The sequence below is a fragment of the Lissotriton helveticus genome, chromosome 1_1 (genome assembly GCF_964261635.1).
Source record: "Lissotriton helveticus chromosome 1_1, aLisHel1.1, whole genome shotgun sequence".
NCBI lineage: Eukaryota > Metazoa > Chordata > Amphibia > Caudata > Salamandridae > Lissotriton > Lissotriton helveticus.
The window spans coordinates 1,692,514,773-1,692,524,000 of record NC_136057.1 but is presented as its reverse complement, the minus strand read 5'-3'; positions in this window follow the sequence as shown (position 1 = coordinate 1,692,524,000).

The following is a 9,228-nucleotide window of genomic DNA, read 5'->3' as shown; positions in this document are numbered from 1 at the left end:
TCAAAACTGAATTCCTTCTAATCTCCCAGCAAAAAACTATTTGGTGATAAAGATTGGACCAAGCTGATCACTGCACTAAATTGTACCCCGATCCTAGTGGACTCCAACAAATCGCTTGGAATTACGCTGGATAAGAACCTAAATATGCAAACGCACATCAACATGATAATTATAAAATGACCGCTTTCCCCTCAGCTATCTCAGAAAAATGAAACCGTTCATCGAAAATCCAGACCATAAAACTGCAGTTCAGGCATTAGTCATTTCGAGGTTGGAATATGGATGTACAACTCTATCAAGATCTCAATTGCCCCTTTTAAAGCCTGTCTCAATGCAGCCTCAAGACTCTTAACAGGAAGCAGAAAATTTGAAGACATCACACCACACCTGAAGGCGCTTAAACAGTTGTCTTACGAAGCGAGAATACAACTAAAGATGGCCTGCATCACACATAAATCATTACACCACACAACTTCGCAGAATCTAGCCCAGACAATTATGATATCTGGAGGACGCAGACTTTCTAGGAGCTCCGGCAATCTCCTCCTGAAACCTTCATTCTTCAGCAAGAAAGAAACATATGATAGAGCATTCTCTGAAGCTGCACCAAGAATCTGGAACTCACTCCCTCCGAGTATCAGAAGAATGTCATCAATGACAGTATTTAAAAAGGAATCTAAGTCCTCCCTTAAATCCTCAGCAATCCTTACTCACCTTAGCTCTATATACTCCAACAGATAACCTTTCGACTTCCTCTTCTTGTGGAGTGACTCTCCCGATTTTGTCTATCACAAGATCTGACTCCCGAAGGGAGCTCTACTTTCGACAACACTTCTGCTTACTATGAACCTATCCGCTATACTAAACTTATCCCTATCAATCAATCAATGCATTTATAGAGCGCGCTACTCACCCGTGAGGGTCTCAAGATGCTGAAGGGAGGGGGGCTGCTGCTACTGCTCGAATAGCCAGGTCTTGAGGTGTTTCCTGAAGGTGAGGTGGTCCTGGGTCATTCGTAGGTGGGCGGGGAGGGAGTTCCATGTCTTGGCGGCCAGGTAGGAGAACGATCTTCCTCCGAGGTGGTTCTGCGACTCCGTGGGACGGTGGCGAGGGCGAGGCTGGCGGAGCTGGCGGGTCGGATTGTAGAAGGTGAGGCGGTTGTTGAGGTATTCGGGGGCCCATGTCGTGGAGCGCTTTGTGTGCTTGGGTGAGGATCCTGAACGTGATCCTTTTGCTGACGGGGAGCCAGTGCAGCTTTCTCAGGTGGGCAGATATGTGGCTGTGGCGAGGGATGTCGAGGATGAGTCGTGCAGAGGTGTTCTGTATGCGCTGAAGTCGTTTCTGAAGTTTGACTGTGGTTCCTGCGTATAGGGCGTTACCGTAGTCCAGTCGGCTGGTGACGAGGGCCTGGGTGACCGTCTTTCTGGTTTCGGTGGGGATCCACCGGAAGATTTTTCGGAGCATGCGCAGGGTGTTGAAGCATGAGGATGAGATGACATTGACTTATTTGGTCATCGAGAGTGAGGAGTCCAGGATGAATCCTAGGTTGCGTGCATGGTCCGTGGGTGTCAGTGCCGTGCCCAGTGCTGTGGGCCACCAGGAGTCGTCCCAGGCGGATGGGGATTGTCCGAGGATGAGGACCTCCGTCTTGTCTGAGGTCAGTTTCAGACGACTGAGCTTCATCCATTCCGCGACGTCTTTCATTCCTTCCTGGAGGTTGGTTTTGGCGGTGACTGGGTCCTTGGTGAGGGAGAGTATTAGGTGGGTGTCGTCGGCGTAGGAGGTGAAGTTGATGTTGTGTTTGCGTGCAATGGCGGCGGGGGGGCTCATGTAGATATTAAAGAGGGTTGGGCTGAGCGAGGAGCCTTGGGGTACGCCGCAGATGATCTCGGTGGTCACGGAGCGGAAAGGAGGGAGGCGTAGTCTCTGGGTTCTGTTGGAGAGGAACTAGGTGATCCAGTCCCGGGTTTTTCCTTGGATCCCAGTGTCCTGGAGGCGGGTTATTAGGGTGCGGTGGCAGATGGTGTCAAAGGCGGCTGAGAGGTCTAGGAGGATGAGAGTGGTTGTTTCCCCATTGTCAAGCAGGGCCCTGATGTCGTCGGTGGCTGCGATTAGGGCGGTCTTGGTGCTGTGGTTGGCTCGAAATCCGGACTGGGATGGGTCCAGGGAGTTGTTTGCCTCAAGGAATGTAGTCAGCTGTTTATTGACGGTCTTCTCAATGACTTTTGCCGGGAAGGGAAGGAGAGAGATGGGACGGAAGTTCTTGAGGTCTTTAGGGTCCGCTGTGGGTTTCTTCAGAAGGGCGTTGATCTCTGCGTGCTTCCAGCTCTCTGGGAAGGTGGCGGACGTGAAGGAGTTGTTTATGACGTTCCAGAGGTGGGGTGCGATGATGGTGTCGGCTTTGTTGAAGATGTGGTGAGGGCATGGGTCAGAGGGAGAGCCAGAGTGGATGGTGTTCATGACGTGGGTGATGTCTTCAGTGCTGATGGGGGTCCAGTCGCTGAGGGTGGTGGTGGGGGGCGTTGGTTTGGTGAGTGGAGGCGGATTCTGGCAGCCGAAGCTGTCGTCTATATCGGCAATTTTGCGGTAGAAGAACGTGGCGAGGGAGTTGCAGAGGTTTTGCGAAGGTGTGATGTCATTGTTGCTGGCGCTGGGGTTGGAGAGCTCTTTTACGATGCTGAAGAGTTCCTTGCTGTTGTGTGTGTTGTCCAGCCGCTCTTTGAACGATGTCCTTTTGGTGGTGCAGATCAGCTGGTGGTGTTTGCGAGTGGCGTTCTTGAGAGCTGTCATGTTTTTTGTTGTTCGTTCGTGTCGCCAGGTTTTCTCGAGAGTTCGGCAGGATTTCTTTGATTCTTTGAGGGCGTCGGTGAACCATGTGGTTTTCCTGTTGCCGGTCTTGCCTGGGGGGTTCTTCAGTGGAGCAAGGGCGTCGGCGCAGTTGGTGATCCACTGTGCGAGGTTGCGGGCTGCGTCGTTGGTGTCAGAGGTGTCGGTTGGTGGGTTCTGGCTCAGTGATGTGGTTAGCTGGTCTGTGGTGACTTTGCTCCAGCTTCTGCGGGGGTTCTGTTGCGGGCGGTGGTGGGATGTAGTCTTCTTGAAGGTGAAATGGATGCAGCTGTGGTCGGTCCAGTGTAGTCCGGTGGAGTGCCTGAAGGAGACGTGGTTGCTGGCGGAGAAGATGGGGTCGAGCGTGTGGCCGGCGTAGTGGGTGGGGGTGTTCACCAGTTGCTTGAGTCCGAGGTTGGCGAGGTTGTCGAGCAGGGTGGTGGTGTTGTTGTCGTTATTCTTCTCCAGGTGGAAATTCAGGTCCCCTAAGATACCTTGTTGAGAACAGCCTATCGAAGTATGATGTGTTTGTACTTGAACTTGTCCTAATGCCCTGAACTTAAAAACCTATTTTTACTCATTATGTTTTTTTGAATGCACCTTTATCCACCCATTATATATGCCAGTTATCTTTCTGTAGTACTGTACAAAAACTATTTAGAATTCTTTGCTCTGTACTGTGAAGCACTCTGATACCCTGTTCAGGGTATTGTTCGGGCAATAGAAAACACTAAAAATAAAAAATAAACTTACCATAGTACACACCCCACACAGACCTCCGGCCCTCAGAGTCTACATTCAATGTGGCCGGAGATTTCGCCATCTTGAAAATGCCCAAAGTGGGTATGGTTGGCCTTGGGAACTTTTACCCATTTGGGTATGGTGTACCCTGGAGTCATTCCTGAAAATATCACAGGGTCAAGAATTGTTGATTCCCAAGTTTTATTCACGTTTCAGTCACAAAATGACGACAGCCCCCATAATAAATTTCAATATCTCAAATGAATCCAAATGGAGTCATTCCTGCCTACTTCCTGCCAGGCATAAATGTGGCCTCTCCTGGCACCCACTTCAGAGCACATCTGGAATTGAGGAAGATCACAAGAGAACTAAATCTGCTGTCTGCAACCTGAGAAGATCCTTGATTGACTATAGCATCTCTCGTTTGTATCTAGGACAAAGAAGTGGACTCCAATAGGCATATTTACAAGCCCCTGTTACCAGGTAAACATATCCTTTTGCGACATTTCCATGGCGATACAGGCTTTGCTTTATGTACAAGGCAGCGCTAAGCCACTAAACGTGGCTTAACGCTGCCTTGTAAATAAGGCCCCCTTTCATGCTATCATTAGCATGAAAGGCCTGGGTAGTGGATGTTGCAGTGGGCGTTCCACCGCAACACCCATTTATTTTGACACTGCCCCCTATTGACAAGGGCAGCGTAAATAGGAGGCAGAAGCAAAATTGAGACCAGGGAAAACCTGTTCTTAACTTGGCAAAACAAGGAGAAATGCTTTACACATGGAAAGTGCAGCACACATGGAAAAAGCAAACCCCCTTGGATTTTTTATGTTCAGGAAGGTGACCCTGCTTGCACATAAACAATCTTTTTTAAAAATGACATTTTGTGACTTCCATGTGTGCTGCATAAGCAGCACACATAGAAGTGACAACATTACATTTAAGTATTGTTTATGTACAGGAAGGGGGACCTTCCTGTACAGAAACAATCTTTCCCCTGCACACAGACACCCTTGCACTATGGTGCAAGGCTGCCTCTGCTGGTGCTATACTGCTAAGTTTAACGCCAGCGCAGGGGGAAACGCAGGAATGCACCATATTCTTGTTGATATGAAGCAGCTTTGCGTTTCTGAAGTGACGGAGTGAGGCGTTAAGCCATGATGCTAACGCCTCACTCTGCCACTTCTTTGTAAATATCCCCCCAAGTGTTGTTAGGCTGACCTGCTGTTCAAGCTACAGGGCTACAACAAGCTACAAGAGGCCTTTCCTGGAAATGCCCAGCTGATCAGTGGTAACTGGCCCTCGCCTTCACCTTGCTGTTGGTCACTACTTTACCACTCTGTGAGTCTCCAAGTGCTTCCACTGAGGTCAAATGTACTTCTATGGTGGATTTGAAGCTGCAGCGCTCTGTGTAGGAAAGTGCACTTTTTGCCTGACATCTGATGCAACTTGACTTCATATGCCCTGGGTCCCTTCCAATCAGGTTACCAGGGCCTGTGTTATTTCCCAAAACTGTACCTTTGTACCCACAATTGGAATATCTCTGGCCAAAGGTAAGCCCCTTGTAAAAGGTACAAGGGACACTGTAGGAAAGTAGGATCTGCTTTCATGATTGTCCTCACTTTTTGCTGGTGTTATTCTGTTTTCTGACTAGTCTGACTGGGATCCTGCTAATCAGGACCCCAGTCACTGTGCTTCCTCCCTCAATTTGACAATGGTAGGTACTTTGGCCTGCACTGTCTTCTCAGTAAGTTTGAGGCCAGTATCCCTAATTGAAACTGTTGGAACAGAACCCCTGTGCACTGCGTCGACTTGCCGTTGCATACAATCGAATGGTCAGGAGCTCTAGTGTACCATCCCCCGGGAGGAAATAAGAGAGACTTTTGCACAGCTTTATTAGAAAGGTTGGCCCAATTTACGCTGCAGGCTGACAAGTTCCTACTCGTAGAGGACTTCAGTCACTATCTGGAGGCTCTTGCCAATGTGGATACAACCTCTCTGCTTGCAGCGATGGAGTCCCTTGATCTCTCTTCTAGAGTAGCTAGCCCAACTCATTTGGCAGGGCATGTATTGGATACTATCTTTTCCAACATGGTAGAACTAACAGTAGAACCCCCATTGAAGGTATGCTGGATGGACCTAAATTTCTCTTGGGCCCCCTCAATACCGCAAGGCTCTGCGCAACCGCGGAAAGAACTTCGCAGAGCCTTGAAAAAGGTGACAGCCTCTGCTTTTAGTAGTGTCTATACTCCCCCCTGCATTTATGAATCACCTAGACTGTGACATGGCATTAGATGCCTTTGAGGCCTCTATAATAGATGTTCTTGATTCGATCGCACCATTGAAGCTGGTAGAAATTCAGACCAGGGCAAACCCTACCCCATGGTAGTTAGACACACTCAGAAGGGAAAAAGCCCTTTGTAGGGGAAAAGAAAGGAAATGGAGAAGATCCAAATCCGACCAAGGAGAACTGATTTAGGTGCTCGCATACTGGAGGCCAAGGACTCCTCACAAGAGCTTTTTGCCATCTTGAAGGAGTTCACTAATCCGTGGGTGAATAATCCACTCCCACCACCTACACAGGAATTATGTGATCGCCTAGCGACCCACTTCACAAGCAAGATTTACATAATATATCGTTCCTTCGGGTCTGAGGAGGTCGTTGATGATAGTGCACATTTCCAGGAAATTCCCTGCTCCCCGAGTCTGGAGTGCTTCCTCACCATTACCAGTGAGAAGGTGCTCTATTATCTCAGGCAAATTCAGGTTTTACCCTTGACACGGTACCACCGGCGGTTATGCCTGAGCTAACCCCAGTTTTAGCGGATACGCTCACTGACATTTGTAATATTTCTCTAGCAACGGCCCCATTCCCACGTAAATGGAAGATTGCGCATATTAAGCCGCTGCTTAAGAAGGCCCTGGCGGACCCCTCTGACCTACAGAATTAGAAGCCAATCTCTCTTCTTCCTTGCTGTTCCATGATTATGGAGACTCTAATTAATCGACATTTGTCCTGCTATCTAGTACAGAATAAGATCTTGGACCCATTCCATTCCAGCTTCTGTGCATCCCATAGCACTGAAGCTGCCTTACTAGAGGTTACCGATACGCTAAGAATGTCACTTGATGGGGGCATTCCAGCTATGCTGGTGCTGCTAGATCAGTCAGCAGCCTTTGACACCATCTCTCATCGTATCCTGCTGAACAGGCTCCAAGAGATTGGTGTCAGAGGTCTGGCTTTTAAATGGATTCAGAATTATCTGTCCGACAGAACACAAAGTGTCCAGTTGCCCTCTTTTGTGTCACATATGGCTGCAGTTGATAAGGGAGTTCCATAAGGCTCTGTATTGAGTCCTACATTATTCAATCTATATGTAGCCCCCTTGGCCTCAATCGTCAGAAACTTTGGGGTTGAAACCATATCCTATGCGGACGATACGCGGCTGATCATACACGTAGAAAACGACCCTGCAGTGACAAAAACTAGGATTTTAAACTGTATGACTAGCATAGCAAGTTGGATGAGAAAGAACTTCCTGCAACTTAAGTCTGCCAAAACTGAGATACTGCTGTTTGGCAAGGCAGAAAAACTGTGGACCTCGGATTGGTGGCCATCAGAATTAGGAGAAGCACCCTCCCCAAAAGGATGGACTAAGAACCTAGGCGTAAGAATTGACGATAAGCTTTCTATTGAAGAGCAGGTGACAACTCTTGCAGGCACCTGCTTCGGGACCATGCGTGTGTTGAGAAAGAACTTCCCCTGGATCCCGCTAAACTCTAGAAAGACCCTTATCCAGACGCTCCTAATTAGTCGTCTTGACTATGGAAACGCTTTGTTGGTAGGAATTAGGGAAGACCTGCTATCTAGATTGCAGGTAGTACAGAACACGACAGCTCGCCCTGCCCTTAACAAGCCAGCTCAAACCCCTTCCTTACCTCTCCTAAATCAACCCCACTGGCTTCCTGTTAGGGAACGAGCCCTCTTCAAGCTCCTGTGCATGGTTTTCAAATCCCTGCATGGATTGGGTCCAGTCTACCTGACTAACAAAACTAAACGCTACCATCCTGGACGGTGTCTGAGATCCAGTAACCGTTGCCTGCTCCACAGCCAGAGGATCAGGAAAGCCAAAATGGGTGGCCGCGCCTTCTCCTATCTGGCCCCCAAACTCTGGAATGAGCTTCCTGAACAAATTTGTGCCTGCCCCAACCTTCCACAATTTAATAAAATGCTCAAGACCTTGCTATTCTAATCAAGTTTGTTCCACTTGACCTCTTTTTCGGGTGCCGAGAGATCCCCTCGGGGATGATTCATGCACCATACAAATGAGTTTAAAGTAAAGTAAAGTTGCCAAGGCTTGTTGACTCGGTCTTCCAGAGATCTTCCGGTTACAAGAAGCTCCAGCCTCAAGCATCTTTTCCTAGTAAGATCTTTTTCCTCATCGTATCCTCTGCACTGTGGGCCTGCATCTTTGGTGAGCTGCTCGATGTCCTCTTGCGACTCCTGTGTCTTCGACCTGTAGGTCCTCTTGAGAGTCTACTTAGGCTTCAGTGTACTTCCCTGCTTGCTCAGGCCTGCTCTGACTCTCCTGCATTTGGTCCCTTGGACCTTTCTGGTCCCGACACTGCACCTTCTTCGTTTACCATGTGTGTTGCTGCTGCCAAGGCTTGTAGGTGCTCCCGCTGGACACTGACCCCCTGGTTCTTGACTCCCGGCGTGGGACAGGTCGTGAACGTCTCCTGGTCTTCCACTGCGTCGCCTGGACTACACAGCTGCAGCGACAAGGTCACCGTCATCTCTCCTACATCTTCCATCATGGGTGGTCATTGGTTTTCCATGCCTCCTGGTCACTTCCAAGTGGCATAGACTAAGTCCCCTCTGCTTGCAGGCATTTCTCTTCAGCCATCAATCCTTAGATTCCACTGAACTCTTTCACCTTCTTCGCCAGCTGCATCTTTTCTGAAGTCCTCCATTGTGGTCTATGACGGTTTCCAACATCACTTCGCACCTCTGTACCCCGATTCTCTGGTGTATGTATCTTGATTCCTGGGGTATCCACAGGTGGAGTGACTATCCAACCTTCCACTTCTTGACTTACATTGAGTACGCAGCTGTGTTTCCACTCTGCACACAGACTCTGTGCGGTTCCTGGGTACTTACCTCGGGTGGTTCCTTGTGTCTCCAGCTCTTCTAAGTCTTCTGGCCCAAGTTGCATGCCTCTTATTTAGTATATGGTTTGTTCTTTCCCTGGAGACCACTATGAATTTGTGCTTATTTACCTGTTTACATGTAGAGTATTGTGTCTATTGTGTTGATATCTCCGTGTGGGAGATATACCAATGTATTAGTGAATGTGTACAATAAAAATAACTATTTTTATAACTAAACTGTGTGGTTCTTTTTCATTTAACCTACACTATATGACTAGTTCTGGTAAAACAAGGTGCTTAACACTCCTTCTGGACTAAGCCTGAAGGCTGCTCTCCACAGCTACCACTTAGAGAGCTTTCTATGGTAGTTTAAGTCCCCTAAAATCACCATAAAGGTTATCCAAATTAGTGCAAGGTGCTTCACTTAAATAAGTGTGCTCCATATACTAAGCCTGTCTCCTAAAGGTACCAAGGGCACAGTGAGTAGGGAAGGCTGCTAAGGGCTGCAGC